The following is a 19,759-nucleotide window of genomic DNA, read 5'->3' as shown; positions in this document are numbered from 1 at the left end:
AACATGAAGTTAAAAGCTAATATTCTTGACAAACAACCAAAGCACAGCTCTCCCATTCCCAACTCCTCTACCTCTCCTTACTCAACGTTTTTATATCCATTTCAATTAAACAACAAATCAACCCGTTAAGATGCCATCTGTGCACAAATGCAACATGGGTAAAGTAAATAATCACTGTTAACATTACCTTTAACTTGCCCATCAGAAGCAATTTTTTTCTACAATCATATTATTATTATTATTATTATTATTATTATTATTATTATTATTATTATTATTATTATTATTATTATTATTATTATTATTATTATTATTATTGCAGAGATATAGGTAGTGATGTAAGGATATGCGCAACGTGATTTGCCAGTGCAAAACCTCCCACAATGCGGCCGTAATTGTGTTTAGAAACCTTAAAATCTGATTTTACTGGTCGCTAAAAATGCAGCATATGTAGTAAAGAATGGTGTTCACCTGGCGTTCTGCACCCGCTATCAAATTTGAACTTTGCCATCATGAATCCATTCAAATTATATTGAAATGCATTCAAATGAAGAAAAGAGCATAGAATTGGGTGCTAAAGCGTTATCGTCTCACTCCGCAGGTCATCTTAGACCTAATAGCTGAACTGAGGGATGAGCTAGACCCCAGCATCAATCTAGGAACCACTATCCCTGCACATGTGAAAGTGTGGTATTCTCTACTCTACTTAGCCTTTGGTTCCTTTCAGACCACAGTTGGAATGTCTGGAGGGATAGCCCAATCCACCTCCAGAGTGCTAGGCACATTTCTGGATGTCATGCTAAAAAGGGCAGGCCAATACATATCATTTCCTAAGAATACTAGCATAACTGATGTTGGCTGAGGCTTTTCCAAACAACTCAGTTTCATGCTGAGTGACCTCAGCCATAAGGACTCTCAGCTCCTCAGAAAACTTTTCTTCTCTTTTCTGTGCATCAAGAGGACTTTGCTGCCCTTCCTCTGACGTATAATTTTTTTGGTTTGTATTTTCGTGCTCCACAAATGTCCTACCGCGCCTACTGCTCTCTGTACTCCTAACTCCGTCACCGCTAGGCTGCAAGTGCGGCTCATTGAGACCCTCATTATCATGATTGCAGCTCATTATTTGTGCGTGTTGAGTAATTTGCATTGCTCTTAAGCTTACATATGCTGCAGTGCAAAATAATTCCCTGGCCACAATGCAATTAAAATTTTGCATCTGCAATTATTTGCACTGCGCCTGCACTTACATCTACACCATAGCATTGATTTATGGAAAACCTATGACTAGATCCAAACTATGTTAAAGAAATGCAATAATGTCTAGAAAAACATGCAATTATTTGGTAGCAAACAAACATCTAAAATATTGATCCATTATTTGCTTATTTAAAAAAAAAACTAAACAAAACAAAACAAAAAAAACTCAGTAACCCCCTGTTTCAACTACATGTGAAGGAGCAGCAACTGGATTTTAAAATCTCAGTTATAACTCCTTTAAACAAAGCATTAACTATGATAGTTTAACGGCATAGCGTTGAAATCTATGCTCTTCTGAAAACCTGGGATTTAACAACTGTTTAAGGAATGTTTTTTTTTTTTATTTAATTTGTTATTCTAATTATTTTTATTTTAAGGATAAGAGATTAACTGGTTAATTAATTTAAACTGTTTTATATAAGGCTAGTTTATTCTGACACTATTTTAAATTTAGTAATAAAAGCATAAACTATGGTCTATAGATAATAATCCCACAATATATCTCATATACATTTCAAACTAAACTAAATCCAAAAAAACAACTGTAATTGCTATGTGTTGGTTTGTTCCAATTTGCAGAATTTTGGCTGCTGGCTGAACCACCCAGGGTTCAGCCAGCACAGCCAGGGTCAAGAGCCAAGCAGGTGAGCACAACCTGCGTAGTGGCCGTGCCGGGGGAACCAGCTGCCCCCCTGGAGTGGCGTCGCCGTGGCCGGAAGACATCACCACTCACACCCAAGTTCCAGCCAGCCCAGCTCAGACTGAACAGCCCCAGCCAAGCCCCAATCTGGCCAGATAGGAGGCGGCAGAGCGAATAGCTGTCGCAGTCCCTGTGCGTCGCTAGTCGTGATGGTCCCAAAGAAGGACAAGGAGTGGCAGTTCTGTGTGGACTAAAGGCGCCTGAATGAAGGAGTCGTATCCCCTCCCCCGCATCGACAAGTCGCCGGACCTGGTGGCCTGGTTCTCCTCCCTAGACCTAAAGAGTGGCTTTTGGCAGGTGGCCCTCACTTCTGTAGCCTGAGCCCAAGACCGACTTTGGGATAACAGGGGTTCTATGTTCTACGTCGAGGACTACTGCCGACAGTGCGACCAGTGCACGACCAAGAAGGGACCCTTGAACCGATCGCACGCCCCCCTCCAGCTGTTTCCAGTCAGCAGCCTCATGGAGGGAGTCAGGGTCGATACCCTGAGATAATATATATATATATATATATATATATATATATATATATATGTTGTAGCACAACATAGATATATGTAATATCCTCCCTGCTTAAAAAAGTGTGTTTATTGCATTATTATTTGTTAATTTAATTACTGTTTAATTATCACCTGCACCTGGCTATTGTAAATTAGAGCCAGGTGCAGGGTATTTAAAGAAAGCAGGCTCTTCAGGGCTGCTGATGAAGGAAGAGCCCGGTCATGAGAAAGGTATTCAAAAGGTAATCATGCTTTGCAAACGTAGTACCGCAAACTGTTTGTGCATTTGTGAATGGTTTTTGTGTTTTATGGCAGGTAAACAGCTTGGCTGTCCTGCGAGTCAGTCAGGGACCTGCTGTATGTGTAATAAGTGCTCGGGAGAGCTAGGCTTTTGCTTGCTCATTTTATGTTTCTCTATTAAAAGTGCGCAGAAGCGCTAAACTTCAATTTCTGTGTGTTGGGTCTATAGTTTTTAAAAGGGGCAAACAAACCTCAGTATATAGCCTTTTCAGCACACACCTCAAATCGGTAATTCACATAGCAGCAAAATAAACACGATAAACTATGCTTGGAATGGCATGAGATAGTCAGATAAATATTTCATGACAATGAAAAAAAAGAAAATCTAATTAAAGGGTGAAAAGCTGTAGGTTTGCATGGACCAGCTAGGCAATATAACTTATGCCAGCTCTCTACATGTTGTATTTGATATACATTCTCTTTAGGGGAAAAGTCATCATATAAAGTTTAAACCAAATATACTACGGCTGCCAAGTAGCATTTGTTGTGACTCTTGCTAGATTAAGGGCTTGTTCTTTCATTGGAAGAAGGTTTTTGATAAATCATATGGAAAGTTATCTATTTATTATCATATTCATTTTATTAGTAAAACTATATCTTTTATTTAGCTGCTTTGACACCAGCTTGGAAGACTCAGTCCAGCAGCTGGGTACATACTGAAAGAACCAGCAATTAGCATTGAAAGGGAATAAGAAGCATAGCAATCACATTTATCTTATGGTCCTGTTGATAACTATTGTCATTGGGTATTTTTTTTTATGTTCTGTTTTTTTCAGTTGACCTGTTGCCTTTTTTCAAGAAAAGTGGGGGAAAGTGATATTATAAGGTAATAATAAGTTATGTGTGAGTGTGTTCCTCATTGTTATAAGAGATGCCATTTCGTGCAGTTTGTTTTGGCAGCTTAAACTGTGGCTTTTTTTTTTTTTTTTTTATAAAAAGAGACTCCCTACACATGGTTTTATTAGCTTATTACAAATCACAAAAACAAAGCCTGTACTCTGCTATTAAATATAAAAAGTGTTGTTTTGTTAACTTTCTAATTGTGCTGTATGTTATATAAGGCAGCAGTGTGGAGTAGTGGTTAGGGCTCTGGACTCTTGACCGGAGGGTCGTGGGTTCAATCCCCGGTAGGGACACTGCCAAATACGATTTCCAAACAGGATTTCCTGTTGCTTTCTATTGACATATTCATCAGTTAATAATAATTCCAACCCTTGTTCACATGAACTGACACTTGTGGCAGGACAAGAGGCACACCCTTAATGCTGGAAGTCTGCTTAACAAATGTATGATCCCCTCTTTGTCAGTCTTATAGTTATCTGGGGAAAGAAAAAGATATTTCATAAGGTCTTAGGTTTCAGCCTAAATGAGCAACACAGTCAAAAGAGCCAGGCTTGATTACTGCTTTGTATCCCTATCCCTGCAGACTTTGACACCCTGTTTACAGCAATGGAAATTATTGGTTTAGATTGGAACTGGAGAGGTTGTGAAACTATAATTAGCATTTTTGTCAAGCAGCTGCATTTAACAGCCCAGGGAAGTGAAAAACACTTGGAAGCAAAGAGCTGCGAAAAGATATCCAGCAACCTGAAATACATGTGCACTGTAATATCGGGTTGTGGATTTCATCATCATCATCATCATCATCATCTTCTTCTTCGTGAATTTAGTGCTTATGAAAGGTGAACTAGTCAGATCCCCCTAATCCCTGATGTGAACACCTCTTATTTAGTCCTGTGCTTTTCTCAAGCAGAGATAAATTGTAGTGAATTGTGTGATATTATTTGAATCAGTCTCTTTGTTTGAATATCTTTCATTATTTTTTATTTAGTAGTTTTGCCTCCCTAACCCACAGGAACACCAGAGCCAATGCAAAGCTCCCTTTGGAATTTCCTACAAAGACTGGCAACTCTGAACAGCCAGTATGCGAAACTGCACTGCATGACTCACCCTGCACACCACCTGCCTGTGCTTTTACCAGGTGAGTGACTCCGGGACCCAAATATGATTTATTTTCATAATATTTCACACCCCCTTGTCTTTAATTCGCAATATTTTTGCACATACCTCGAATCATTGTTTATATTCTACATTTTATATCTCAACAAAAATGTTCTATTTTAGAATTGAAACAAAATATAGAATAAAGAGAATCAAAAGTTTTCTTAGAAATATTATTTGCCTGATTCTGTATCAATAAAAGCAAGAAATGAGAATGACTTTATTTTGGATCAACTAAATAGTTGTGGTGTGTTTCTTTTTTTTTTTTTTTTTTTTCTCAACCATGCAAAACAATTATCTTTTCATAACACACCTGCCGGGCTATATGTTATGGCAAATAACCAGCTGGATGATAGGTGATAAGAGCAAAGCTTTGCCTTTTAAATATAAAGAATCAGCCTTTGTCTGCAGTTTTTTAAATGATGCAAAGGATCAAACCACACCTGGGCAGCACATTAATAAAAATACAAGATCCAACTTTTATAATACATGTCAAGCCAGACTTTTTTTTTTAAATGGCTAGGGGGCAGATACAAAAGTGTCAGTCGCAAGGGTGAAATTAAGTCACTCAAATATTTTCTCGTCTTCCACTTTTCCAGTTTAACAGAGTACAGCTTGTATATGATATTTTATAAGGTCTTGTTGGTGTTCAGTGTCTATAAGTGCATTTTACAGTCAAAAGTTATATAAACAAGAACAGGAAGAACTATAATGGAATCCAACAGGTATGAAAGGGTCGTTTACAGGACAAATCCGGCTGAATAAAACAGATAGACATTCTCTTTCCATGCATGGTAATCTCTTTATACATGATGCAAGCTGATTTCAATGCGGGGCTTATTCTATGGAATTTTCTTTATGCAGAAGAATTTGTAAATAATAGGACAAAAGTATTGTGAGATTGTTATTATCTGAGCGGATCAAACATAAAAGAGCAACACCTAATTGTTAGCATCCTTAGACAATTTCTATATGGTAATGTTCATTCACGACACAGTTCTTTTTTTTTTTTTGATTATTATCATGAATCTGCTTGGATTGTGAAGGTAGAATCCTATTCAAACACTGTACTTAGTGACCTCGGGTCAACACACACTTAAACTATAATCTTCCTTGGGGGTGGGGGCATGGATTTATTTACAAATGCACAGGAAATAGGATTTCTGAAATTACAGACCACCCTTTTTTCACTTTTACATTGGGATAAGTAACACATGCTGGTACATTTGAGGTCTTGACTGAAATCAATCTTTTCATTTTTTATCTAGCATCCATCTTTATAAAGTTTCCCTGCGATGCTAATTCTGACGTTCCAAGCACCGACCATTTTTTCATTAGGAAACCATTAATCAACAGCACTTGTAAAACAAAGTTGCCTGTCATTATTTTTCACTAGGAAACCATTAATCAACAGTACTTGTAAAACAAAGTTACCTGTCATTAAAAACACATAAGACTCCATGCCAAGTCTTACCAAAAAGAATCATGTATCATCAGATAACACTATGTAACACAATTTTTGTTCCTGGGTAGTAAGTGTTATTTCCTAATTGCCTCAAAAGTATAGAAAATGGCTATTATTCCCCACAAACTTTGCTTTTGTGACCAGGACAGTGATATTTTGAAATTTACCTATATCCAATGAGTCAACGGGCGAATGTGTCTTTTCGTTCACATAAAGTCAGAAAAAAACAACATATGAATCCAAATTAACATGTATTTATACTAAAGTAATACAAAAATGACTACACAAGATTTAGAAGTGAGTAGTCTTTTTGGTTGGGGTAGTATGGGTTTCTCTCCTCAGCTCCACCTCTGAAATTGTCATCTGGATCTACAACGTCTTCCTCGCTCTCTGACTTAGGCAGCTGGAACTAAACTGAACTGGTGGGCTTAAGGCCCCTGTATTTATACTACTATTTATGTTACTGGAAAGTTCTAGAAAGTTCTAGAAGTTACTCCAAGTTTACTCAGCACTGAATCTATCTGGAATGTTCTGGAAAATAGGTAAATTTCAAAATATCACTGTCCTGGTCACAAAAGCAAGTTTGTGGGGAATAATAGCCATTTTCTATACTTTTGAGGCATAAGCAATTAGGAAATAACACTTACTACCCAGGAACAAAACAAATAAATAAAATTGTTACACGGTGTAATCTATCAAGGACAATTCATGTCTTAAATAATAAATTATCTCAGTGATATTATTGTTCTAAATATTTTTGTGTTAACCTAGTTAGAGGAATGTACATTTGATGAAAAAATTTGGTAACATTTGATAATATATATATATATATATATATATATATATATATATATATATATATATATATATATATATATATATATTAGTTCTGGGATGAACACAGGATTTATATGTTCGGATATTTGCTCATAATTTAAATATTCATTTGGATATTTGTTCATTTTCAAAAAGTAATAAAAGCCAGTATATTGCTCAGAACGCTGGCAGAGACAGCATAGCAGGGGGGCGTGGCCCCTGTGTGTGTGACTTTATTTTACAGCAAGACGTTACACTATGTAACACGTTAAAGTACAAAAATATCCCAAGAGTAAAGAATACGTTGTGTAGGACTTACTTTACCCCAGTGAATTAACTACAAAACAAAGGATGCCAAATAGCAGCTCAAGTTAAACGTTGTTTTGTTTATTCCCGAAATAAATAGTACATAAAGCTGACACTGCATGTTATTTATTTTTTACTTTTTTTCATTCTTTGCCATTACCGTTTCTTCACAGTAGTGGATAGACAGGTTTTCATAAAGTAATAACATGAGGTTTACTTGTGCCTTTTTGTAGCTGAACAAGAAACAAAAAGTGAAGTTATTCTGAATGTAATTAGAAGCTACCAGCACCTACAATACTACTAGACATACAGTACAAATTCATTCAGTATATTTAAAACAAGGTAGGACCAAACAAGTTATCTTAAAACTTTACAATTAGCATTGCTCTTAACAAGAAGAGCAGGTTAAGGCAGTCTTTTTGTCATGGGCAATGGAAATTCTGCAGTCTAACTGACTGAATCCATTCCATTGTCATTATGGTTAAAACTGCTGTGGTCTGCAAATGGTTTGCTACAGCATTACAATGCTATACAAACGGTATGTTATTTTCTTTTTTAACTTCTGGCGAAAAGCATGAAGAATTGCTGCATAATGTACGTAACTTGTTTAGCTTCAGGGGCTGCATGACGGAAGGGTTGAGGATACTGTTAAAGAGGAAAAAGGGATAAAGACTAAAATGCAAAACTGCTCCAAAGGCTTTTAAATGGAGACCTCTGGCCCTGAGCCTCACAGCGCCCCAGGTGCAAAGGAATAAAGAAACCTGGTTTCTTATTGCTCAATTGATGTTCATCACCTATTCATTTTGTTCTGCACCTTGTATAGGTTGGGCTTCTATAATGGGCATTATGTAAACACTTTTAGCTGACAATATATTACACATGTACAGTATAACATGACCGAGAGAAACAATTCAGGAATAAAAAAACAAAAACATATGCAACTGAACGCAACTGTATGTGGTAAGCACAGGTATGTTCAAAAGTGAGTTTAAATGCTTTAAATTGCCAGTGAATGCCTTGTTGCAGTCTAATGCATGCACAGGTACACTGAAACATAACAACCTTTAATCTTTCACCATGAATTTATCTCAGATGAAGACGGCTTCACTCATACCCTTTTTGTTTTTTTATGTTACTGTACAGCTTAAAGGCTTTGCGTCACCTAGAATTTTAAATTATTTAAGATACTTTATTTAACATCATGTAAATCAAAGAAACTACAAAATAATATTGCAAAAGTCTACCGGAAGCCATAATAGTAGTACAGTATTTCATGTTAGATTTTGAAATGTCACACATTTTGATTTTTGTCAATTTTTTATATGTTAATGCAATATGTTAACGTAACATTATTCGGCAGGTTTCATTCGACTTTATGAAGCAAAATGTGTTAATCCTATAGGGTGATGCAAAACTTTTGGCCACGGCTGTATATTTAAAAAGAAAACACTCTTGGCCTTTTTTTTAAGGTACTAATTTTTTATTTCCTGCATGTGGATTTCAAAGCCCCTTTAATGCAATAAATGTATACAAACAATTATATACCCTTGCTGCAAACCTTTTACTCACACTACAATGTTTTCAATTACCATAGACAGAAGTAACTTCCTTTGCTTTAGGCAAATGTATACCAGTACCTTGTTTCCATATGTTAGTGATTCAAATACATTATGAGATAGATCCAAGAAGGATTTGGGTAGGCCATGTTTCGCTGTTGTTTCTAATATAAGAAGTTTGTGAATATAAATAAGTTTTAGCGTCATGAACGCTTAGGGTGCTACAGAAACTATGGCTTCATAAACAATTATCACAGTACAAAGGAACAAAAGTTATACATGTACTGCCACCTAATATAGTATCAAAGCTAATATTGTTTCTATGCAAGTACAAATATCAGAAAATTTGATTAAAACCGTTTACTGATTGTAAGTTGTTGACTGCATTCTTCTGAGTATTTTTTTTTTTATAACGCCCACATTTTTATACTAATATTTTAAACTACAGCCAATTCCAGAGAATATCTGATTATTTTATATGTAGCAAGAGCCTTTACCTTATACTACAATCAATGCAAAATTAATAAACACATTATACAAAAAAGTAGCATTTTTATTATTATATACCACATATAAAATGTTTAATTTCCACAAATAGTCACCAATGAGACCAAAGTAGAGTCCTTAGCTGTTTTTCTTTATAAAGCTAATCTTTCATTAAAAAGGGATATTAAGGAACCCAGAAGGAATGTGCATCTTTGCATAGCTTTGGTCTCAAAATCCCTTCAAATTGCAACCAACCACACTGGGAGGCTGCCGTTGTCAGAAAGTATCAGAGAAGACACCAGTGAACAAAGGAACAATACGAGACTAAACGCTACTTTTTACCCATCATAGGGAAACACTTTCATCATAAGAGGAGCCACATGAAATTAAGATGAAACCATGAGGAGCACAGTAATTGTCATGAGTGATAGTCACTGCTTTAAAATAATGAATTTATTATTCTGCCTTGCAGTGTCAGAAAAATGATACCGGTGCTGTTTTCTACCCTTAACCAGCGGATGCCAATAAAGTTCATTATTTAACTGCCTGATGTCCCCTCGCCTGAGGCTGGGTATAAATCAACAGGAATGATAAGTTACCAGGGTTGTGGTTACTTAATGCATCTTCCTATCAACTTACCTACAGTGAACCGTTGATGGCCTATTGCACATTAAAAGGTTAGGGAACAGGATGCACTCAAAGGCATGTTCCCTGGAACTGATGAGTTATAGACTGTACAGTACTGTAGTTTGGTTTGGGGATTATTTTCAAAGCACGATTCTGAAGCAGGTAGTTTTCCAAATCCATTATCTGTTTATTTTATGACCATTTGTCTTGAAACCCAGGTGACATGGGTGACCATACGGTCATCCAATTATTATTATTATTATTATTATTATTATTATTATTATTATTATTATTATTATTATTATTATTATTATTATTATTATTTGTATATAGTAAGCTGTCCAAAATGTTGTTTTTGTTCTTTAAACAAAGACCCAGAATTCTTCAGTTCTTTTTGATTCATGACCAGATAATCCCAGTTAGGGAAATCATCAACTGGATGTATCTGTAACATTGAGACAAAGATAAATAAATAATCCAGTCATTTCATTCCATGACTTAACCATGGCAAGAACTGAGTAACTACCAATTGTTCCTATTCTTATATGGTAACTACTGGCAGAATAACTGTGAAATAACATGGAAATGACCTGTACCGTATTTAATATGTGGAAAACGTTACAATATTTACTACAGTTGCTAGACAGTATACCTGTAGTAGAACCAGGCTTTATTAGGTTTTTGTGGGAGCTTGTCCTACTGCTTGCACACAGGTGAACATAAAATAAGTAACATAAAAATAACAGTAAAACAAAACAGCACCCAAACTAATATTGAAACATTAGTGTGAGTGTGTGTGTGTGTTTTCCCCATAAAAGCACCTTTAAAGTATCTTAGCAATTGTGGCGACAATACCCTTTCAGACATATTCAAATAATAATTCAATCAGAGCAAACAGAAATAATTTAAAGCCATTTCCTTTGTTTTAAACTGCAACTAAAACAAAACACGGGTTACAGTAAACATTTAAACTGGAAACGATAATGCTGTCATGGGATGAAGCTGATGGAATAAATATGTGCATGTATGAACTGCAGAATATGGAAGTGAATGAAAATAACTACCAGACTTGGCTACGAATAATGAGAAAAAAAAGAAAAAAAAAACCTTTTGTCCTCGATGCAAAACCAAAATGGTATTGTTCATATAGCAACCACTTCAATGCCACATGTATGAGGAGTGCCATCACCAAGGATGTAGGGAACAAAGGACAAAATCTGTCTGGACTCCAGGTCTGTGGCTCCCTTTAGCAGTCTCCCCATGATTCCAATCCTGGCTGGGAGACGAGGTTTGAAGCCAATGCCTATCATACTGATGTGAGGCGCAATATTGGAACTCATGTAGGAGTGAAAGTGGGCAAGTGGATTAGGGTTTTGACAGTCTGGATAAAATAACTTTCAGGCTTTCATGATACGCCTTCTGAACTGTGTTAACCTAGGTGTCTTTTAATGAGAGAGACCAATAGTGAAGCCACACTGGTAGCAATATTACCTGTGCAGATAACATATGCTACATCGACAGCTCCCTTCACCAAAGCTCTGCTCTCTGAAAGATGTGTCCCTCTGCTGCTGGAGAAATTCATTAGAATCTGATATGACACTGCACTGTTTATTGATTGTCATGTGGAAGACAAGACTTACAGATTTCAATTTAATAAAGGTATTTTGTTTTACCTGAAACATTTTTGAAAAATCTTCAAAGAGGAGACACTCCAGCTTTTTCTACAAAATCTACTTTGCGTAAACTAAAAGGTCAGTAAAACTTCCACTCTACAGCCTGGAATTAGGAAACGCATATTATAAATTGCACTTGAAAGGAGGTATAACTGCAGTGTACAAACATGAAAATAATGGGTTGTTTTTTTTTTGGTTTTTTTTGGATGTACAAAAATATTTAAATTACTCATTAAATCAATAATAATTTATATTATGAATAAGATTACTGTCCCAATATTTGTTGGGTGTCAATGTATAAAATAATTATAGGCCAATGCAGACATATAGGGACATGTATTTGATATGATAATGTTTCCGGTAATAGATTTTACCTGTTATAAGCATGGACCCAGTCCTACTAAGAACAGCATGGGCAGAGAGAGGACAGGCTGTAGAACCAATTGATTCTGCAGTCTGCCTCTTCAATACAATAAGGAATCATATACAAGATTTATTGATTATCTCTAAATAATACAATTGTATCACTGAAATATAAATGAAATATCTGTTTTTTGACAATAAACGCATCATATACAGTATGGCTGATATTGATTGTGGATATTAGTGAAGAATATATAGCAAAATATCTTTTCTGATTTTTTTTTTTTTTTTTTAAGTTTATGAATAACATACAGTTTGATAACCATGAAACTTACTGAGACTTTTGTTGAAGACACATGTTTCAACAGGGAAGGGTGGTTAAGCAGCGATGGGGATTTGAAGCTGGAAGCCTGTGAGACATGCTTGCCCCGGAGCACAGCAGATTCGTGAGCTGGGTAATAAGGATCTCAGACAGGCTTTGGGATGCGCCTTGACTTTGCACTTTGTCTTTCCAAAAGGTTTATCACTGGTGTGCACTGTCTGCAAAATCACAAGACAGCGCCAATGTATTTGCTGCCAGAATTAACTTTATATTCTATGATAAATACACTCCACCTTCATTGTGTTGGATCTTCTATAAATGGCATTAACTTTCAAAATTGCGTGGGGTTACAGTATGATGACTGAATAGTTCCACCGTGACTTGCCTTTATTAAAAATTATAGCAAAAGTATAGTAGTCCATATGGTATACCGTTACTACAGTGTGTTGGCCACTGCTAAAAAACATATGTGAAAAGGACCTGCCTAAATGCTTTCCACATGTGTAGTCAGATTCCATTTCCAGCATTTTTTTTTCATTCTAAAGGTAATCTGCAGAGGCAACACCATCTCTAAAACTCAACTGCAATCTCACGTCCACCTGCACAGCTGATGGATAAGCGAAGAGTTTATAATGCCGATGAACTGCTCCTTCAGATTGGCTATGAAAAAATTGCACAATTACAGCCCATATGATAAGGGTCCGGTCTCTTTAAAGAAACACCTGTGAAGGGAAGAGACACAAGAGTTTTCTAGGATCCCTCTTTTGTACATAGATTGGCTGGACACTTAATACATGTCTAAACAGGAATTCTCTAGCCGAAGGCACATTTGTGAATAAATGTTTGCTGGGCTTCAAAGGAAGATATGAACCGGTTGGCACACATGGCATCAATGGAGAGGCAAATTCACAGCAGATGTGTTGATTGCTACTGGGTGAGTGTTTTTTGCAAGCAAAATGTGTTGTACAGTTGTGCAGAGAACTGTACCACTCCTGTTTCTCACTCAATATCTGTACAGGAGGGCCCACAACTTGCTGTGTGGCACATCACAGAAAACAGAGTACTTAGATCCGCTCTTTCTCCTGCTTTCCATGCTTTCACTATGATAGTGTAATACACTTTGCGACACGCTTGCCATCATTTTCTTTTAAAGGACTGAAGGAGTTCAAGTCTGTCTGCAATAATGCCTGAAGTTACAGAAAGAGAAATATAATTTAGCAGTAAATACAGAACAGTTTCGTGCCTCGCGGCCAGGAGAGGGGATTAACAGGGACTCGAGTCAGCAAAATCTGACAGGCCTGAAATGGAGTGAGTCTGCTCCTCATTGTGGAGGAGCCAGCTTCAACCAGAGCACTGACCGTGTCCTGCTGTCTGTCCCTATACCCTCTTCAATTTTCATCCCTCTCTAAACCATTGTTATTGAAGTTTATATTTGTAGTTTCTCTTCATATGATCACTGGTTGCCCACTCTAGCAGCCAGTTTTGTTTAAATCTGTTTTTTTTTAGTCTGTACGTGCATAGAGCCATCACTTCCTTTATAATATTAATGCATATTGTATTAGTGCATACTAATAACAAATAGTTCCTGATTGAAATAAAAACCTGATCTGTTCTAAAACTGGTCAGGATCAGTGAACAACCTTAAAGACCTGGATCAGATCCAGACTGAACTGTCTGTACGCACTATTTGGCTCCAACCTTCACAGCCATTAGTTAACAATGTTGTTGTTCCAAACTGCTTCCATATCCGAGCACTTCCAAACCTGTGGAAATCCATCCTGACACTCCCATGAGACAACCAGGGCTCGAGGGAGTGCTTGAGTGGTGACATCACCCCTGGCCAGGCCAGGATCTCAGTTGAACCCGTGGTGTCAGGCTGGGGTGGGGGCTTAGAAGCCTTGGCACTCAGTGCTTTTAGTGCGTCATCACCCAGCAGGGGGACCAAGATGCAGGATTAGAAGATGACACGTTTTTGGATCTCAATGGTAGTACCCTGTATGAAAAGTTGTGCGGCGCAGGAAATTGGTTCTAGCAGCATCTGTGTGGTTGGAACAGAACAAGTTTGCAGTTCAGCAGCAATGTACCTCATGTGAAGTATGTTGGGATGTGCCCAACTGCTGGTGCTTATTTATTATTATTATTATTATTATTATTTATTTCTTAGCAGACGCCCTTATCCAGGGCGACTTACAATTGTTACAAGATATTACATTATTGTTTACACACAATTACCCATTTATACAGTTGGGTTTTTACTGGAGCAATCTAGGTAAAGTATCTTGCTCAAGGGTACAGCAGCAGTGTCCCCACCGGGGATTGAACCCACGACTCACCGGTCAAGAGTCCAGAGCCCTAACCACTACTCCACACTGCTGCCTAGTAGGTAGCAGTATCAAAAATATTTTGTATTTGTACCCAGCTAAGGAGGATTTCTACACATGACTTACCTGCCATACTCAGATCAGAGAAAATCTGTGTCTTTGAACACTGTTAACTGTTTCAGCATCTTCCAAGTCCAGCCAAGTGTGATCACAGTTCAAAGAAATGTGGTAGAAAAGAACAAGGATCAGATAAGATGCTGTACTATTTTTAAGATATGGGTACTCTCACAAGATAAAATATGACACAAAGAATTTATCATGCTTCAAAAAAAAAATCCTGCAGCTAAGTCATTTTTTTTGTCTCCAGTATTGAAACTGTATAATAAAAACTGTGTTGGCCTCTATGAAAACCGGACACAAATAACCCATGTTGATCTCCATACAGAGTACCTGTACACAACACTAAAGTACATCTGGTGCTGAAACGTTTCGATTTCTGAAGTGGAGAGTGGGATTGACGTTGCCAACAGTCTGGAATGGAGATGCTGAAATGATCCATCTAAACAGACCCCCGCAGAAAGACAGCAGGCAATGTGTTTACATTTCTGTGTCCTGACATCAGACACAACAGCACTAACCTGAGGTGCTGCTGTAGCATTGAGTCTGCAAGATTAGCTCATCTATTTCCTTCCTTTGAAGAAGTGTAATTGAGGACATTTGCAGGAAAACTGTAGGTTGCTAGTTAGTGGTCGTTTGCAGCATTTTATAAAATGTTATTCATCAGTTTTACCATTCATTTAGTGGGTGGGATCCTTTTTTGTTATGAGGGAAAGCTCAGTTTGGCTGCAAAATATCTATGTAATGGCTATGAAAAAAAACACAGTAACGAATCATTTGTAATATTTAATATTTATAGCATGTAGCTTTAATTTGCATCAGCGATTATCCCTACTGATGCGCATGGCAGAAAATGAGTGGGTGGGGAGGCATCTAGGTTTGGTTCTCCAGTGTTGGAAATCACATTTTAGCTGGTTATCTTCTTTAAAAATATAAATGCTAGTCCACATTGTTATTCCATCCTGAGTATATACCATGTAGGGCTGTATTTTTTTTAACGGTACAAATTGTTTATTTCATAGTCTAAAAATACGTATTTCAAGACATTTCACGATTAAACATAATCTGTATCAAAGCAGAAAAATTGCCTTTTCACATAAAAAAAAATGATTAGAGTTATTATACAACAAATGTTGCTAAATATTTAAATGCTTACCTGAAAAACAGTAAATGCAAAAGTGTTGAATATGTCCACCTTTAAAAGATCAGTGAATTATCAAACAAAATAAAAACAACAGTGTGAAATGTACCTTTCTTGTACTGGTCAGAGCAATCTTTGGCAGAAATATTTCCGATCTTTAGTGCAACTGATGTTTTCTTTCATTCAAGTCATTTTAAAGAGATGGTGCAGCTCTATGCAGTATGTTTAATCATTTACTGGAAGCAAAATAAACCGGCTGTCAGGTTCCTAAATGCAGTGCAACAGGTGGTGCATCAATAAGGCCAACGCTTGCGTGATAAAAATACAGCCTTACCCATTGGTGACCAAATGTAAACAACGAACAACATGATGTCTTTCATATTAAGAACCACTGTTCTGTGAAGCTTGGTCGCAGAGTTTCTGTGTGTGAATGCCTTTTATCAGTTTGAAGGCGACAGCTTCTCAAAGCTTTAATCAAAACAATAGTTTTAGTTTGTGGTCTGTCTAGACTTCCTATGGAAAACAGAAACAGTAATTTAAAAATGTTCAGTGCCAAGCATATCTATAGTCATGACTGTTATTTGTGATAAGCTTGCTGTTTGCCAGTTGTACAGTACATTTGATATGGAACACATGTTCTGTTGCCATGTGCATTGTAAAAGCAGTTTTGTCAAAACTGTATTAAAGCTACAGTACTGGACTGAAGTTCATTCTCCTTAATCAGCCAGTGGATAGTCTGTAGAAGCCCAGTAAGCAACGCTCTGATCCCAGGTCAAATGGCACTCATATCTAGTTCACAAATGTTCCTTGTGCTAATGAAATAAAAGGCAAGAAATAAAAGGCTTTATTTTTGAGTCCTGTATATTCTTAGCTTACTGCTAAAAAGAAGATGGCACTGTGTAATTGAGACTGATGAGCATTCCTCTTAATTTCACCCAAACCAAGCCAGGACAGCTTTTCAGATGCACGGTCCTGTTTACCACTAGAATCGCTCTGGGGAAACAGCGGGGACAGGAATGCGTCCCAGACTACTTAGTGGCTACGCTGCAGATTATATTGTAGGACTCATCCCTACTTAAACAGGCTACTGGAAAGCCTTACAACACTGTATGATTAGCTAACTATAAGAGGTGGAAGTAAGATCTGTAGGCTAAGCTGATTTTCTTCAACATTTTTAGGTGATGGAGACACACACCCTTTATACACAGTCCAAGCGATCTGTTTCCTTGCAAGTTCTTGTAGAGAGAAATACTCAAAAACCCACAGTAAACCAGCATTCTCACACCAATTAATAGTTGATCAAGCAGAACTGAATGGCTGTATCAACATGCTTAACCTTAAAGTAGTTTGGGATACATCTAAAAGGCCATCAAAAGCTTCCTTGAAAGTATGAAATTCATAAGAAACATCCCAACCCTTTTATTTCAACCCTAAAGGTCAGTAAGCTTATTCCAGTAACTGTTTTTAATGGAAGTGTCTCCCAACTTCGGGTGGGAATCTGAGATCTTGTGTCATTTGCAGCTAAAATGTTGCTTCATTGAGTTATTCAAACAGGAAAGTTTGCAGAACCTGTTTTTTGGGTTAAACCTTGTGCTGTTCCCAGTAGATAAACAGAAAGAGACTTTGTGCTCTAATGCCCCTTTACAAAAACACAAAAAAACCAAAGAATACAATTTTTAGGAAGAACAAAAAGACCAACTAGAAGTCAGCTGCCTCCCTCTCCTCTGCCTTTGACACTGTCGATCATGCTCTTCTCTTCTCCTCCTTCTCCGACCTGGGGATCTCTAATAATAATAATACCCTTCCTGTTACAGGAGTTTATTTATTTAGTTTTATTAATAAAACATTTTCTTTATTTAGTGTGTCCAATTATAATTTTCTCCCTGATTTTCTCCCAATTTGAAATGCCCAATCGCTTTTCTCCTCACTGCAGCAATTCCTCACGTGCCTCAGGATACCCGAAGATTCAGTGGGCATGATCCCACGACCAAGCCAGTTTCCTTTTCCACCCAGCGAGCTACCGACCTCTGGAGGACAAAGGCCAGCCCTGCAGGTGTCCGCCTTTGACCTCACTGGGTTCCTGGCCAGCAGGGTTCACTGTAGCGCGATGAGGAGAAACAGTCCCTGTTGGTTTTGCCTCCCTAACCCATGGGAGCACCAGAGCCAATGTGACAGGAGTCCCCAGTGAAGACCGGCCTACATCAAACAGCCAGATCGTGAACCCTGCGCCACTCAGGGACCCCTTCCTTGAGTTACAGTCTTTCCTTTAGTGATAGAGTATCTGAAGAACAATTTGCTAGTAATAAGACCACCCATAAACACCTTCTGTTAACAGTATGTGTTTCCACAACCGCACAGCACAGCTTTTCGTGTAATGTTTTGCAGCCAGCTCCTTGGTGCTGTTAACAATGCAAATCAGAATGCCCCTTCAAATATGTGATTTTGATATGGAATACCCACTGAGATTTAATATCAGTAGTATAATGCCAAAAGGAAAGATAAGGGAGGTTTTTTTTATTTTTTCAAGAAAGCCAGGGCCTCTTGTAAAAGGGACTTCAACAATTTATTTACCTCCACTGAGCCAGTGCCCCAGGATGATTTAATCTACCATTGTCTGTCTCTCTAGTGTCTGGACTTGGGAGTGATTTATTCATCTCTAATTATTTATTTTGTTATTATCGGTTTAGAAGAGACATCCAAATTAAAGCACTAGAGGAGCAAGAACAAATGAGAATCAGTCAGTATTGTCTTTGAAGTCTTACAATCCAGTATAGTAGCACCTCCACCTCAGAATGTGACTCCCAGTAGCACAGGATGATAAACCAGTCTGCAATAATCTGACAGATGTTAATGCAAATAGAATTTTGTTACTAGTTATAGGACAAACAAACATCTAGGGTTAAGGACAATGCTAGAGTATCTATACAGAAACAGATCATATATCCCTTTTTAAACAGAAGTATCTTTGGGATAAACTGTTGGTTAGCAACGCCTGTTGCTCATCATCTTTAACCTCCTTCTTTCTTATCTGAGGCTTGTCTGATTGAATTAAGGTCAGCTCAGGAAGGCAGGACCACAGATTGCGTACCTGCATTGGTGTTCGCAGAAGGAAATATTTGCTTTGAACTACTTCGTAAAACATTTCTGATTGGCTCCTTTTTCAGACAGAGAAAATTTAAGACAGGAAATGGGAAGATTAGGCAGCACGAAGGCAAATAGCAACACAAAAGCCGAACACTAAAGATCAGGTGTCTCCAGTCCTGGTCCTGGAGGGCCGGTGTCCCTCCTGGTTTTTGTTCCAACTGTACCAGGACCAGGATTGGAGACCCTTGGTATAGATCATCACTGGATACTGTTATGCTCATCAAGCTTTTTAATAATTGCGTGTTGAGCACCATTGTACTTTGCTTTCTCATTCTGTGTGTCCCTGTTGAACTTGTATCTTACAAATATGTTTTAAAAAACCCTTTGATGTTTTATACATTCATATGGTGCAGTAAAACAGCAGGTGCTTATGGGATACATGTTTGTTTTTATACTGAGAGACAAAGCCTTTTATCAATAATGAGGTACTTGGCATTTATGGTAATTATCTTCATCATTAGGAACTGATTTATAACAGCACATGGGGCAGGGTCTTAGTCACCGAGGTTTTATCTCATTGGTCCTGATCTGGAGGGGGAGGGGCTCTTAGTGTCAGTTTATTTAGCTCCACCCACCAACTGTACCACAATGCCCAATACACGATGAGGAAATAATGAAGATGAAAGGGAAGGCAAACCTCTTAGTTTTAAGAACACATTGTGAT

General features: G+C 37.5%; 1 long non-coding RNA gene across 1 annotated transcript; it reads left to right on the top strand.

Moving 5' to 3' along the window:
• The first annotated feature begins 2,665 nt into the window (after positions 1–2,665).
• On the top strand, positions 2,666–17,943 carry LOC131699519 (uncharacterized). The gene is made up of 3 exons (XR_009308190.1): positions 2,666–2,699; positions 4,613–4,738; positions 17,885–17,943. It is a non-coding gene; the product is annotated as an uncharacterized LOC131699519 (long non-coding RNA).
• The last annotated feature ends 1,816 nt before the right edge of the window (positions 17,944–19,759 follow it).

The sequence above is a fragment of the Acipenser ruthenus genome, chromosome 22, assembly GCF_902713425.1.
Source record: "Acipenser ruthenus chromosome 22, fAciRut3.2 maternal haplotype, whole genome shotgun sequence".
Classification (NCBI taxonomy): Eukaryota; Metazoa; Chordata; class Actinopteri; order Acipenseriformes; family Acipenseridae; genus Acipenser; species Acipenser ruthenus.
This window is presented reverse-complemented; position numbering and strand designations above follow the sequence as displayed.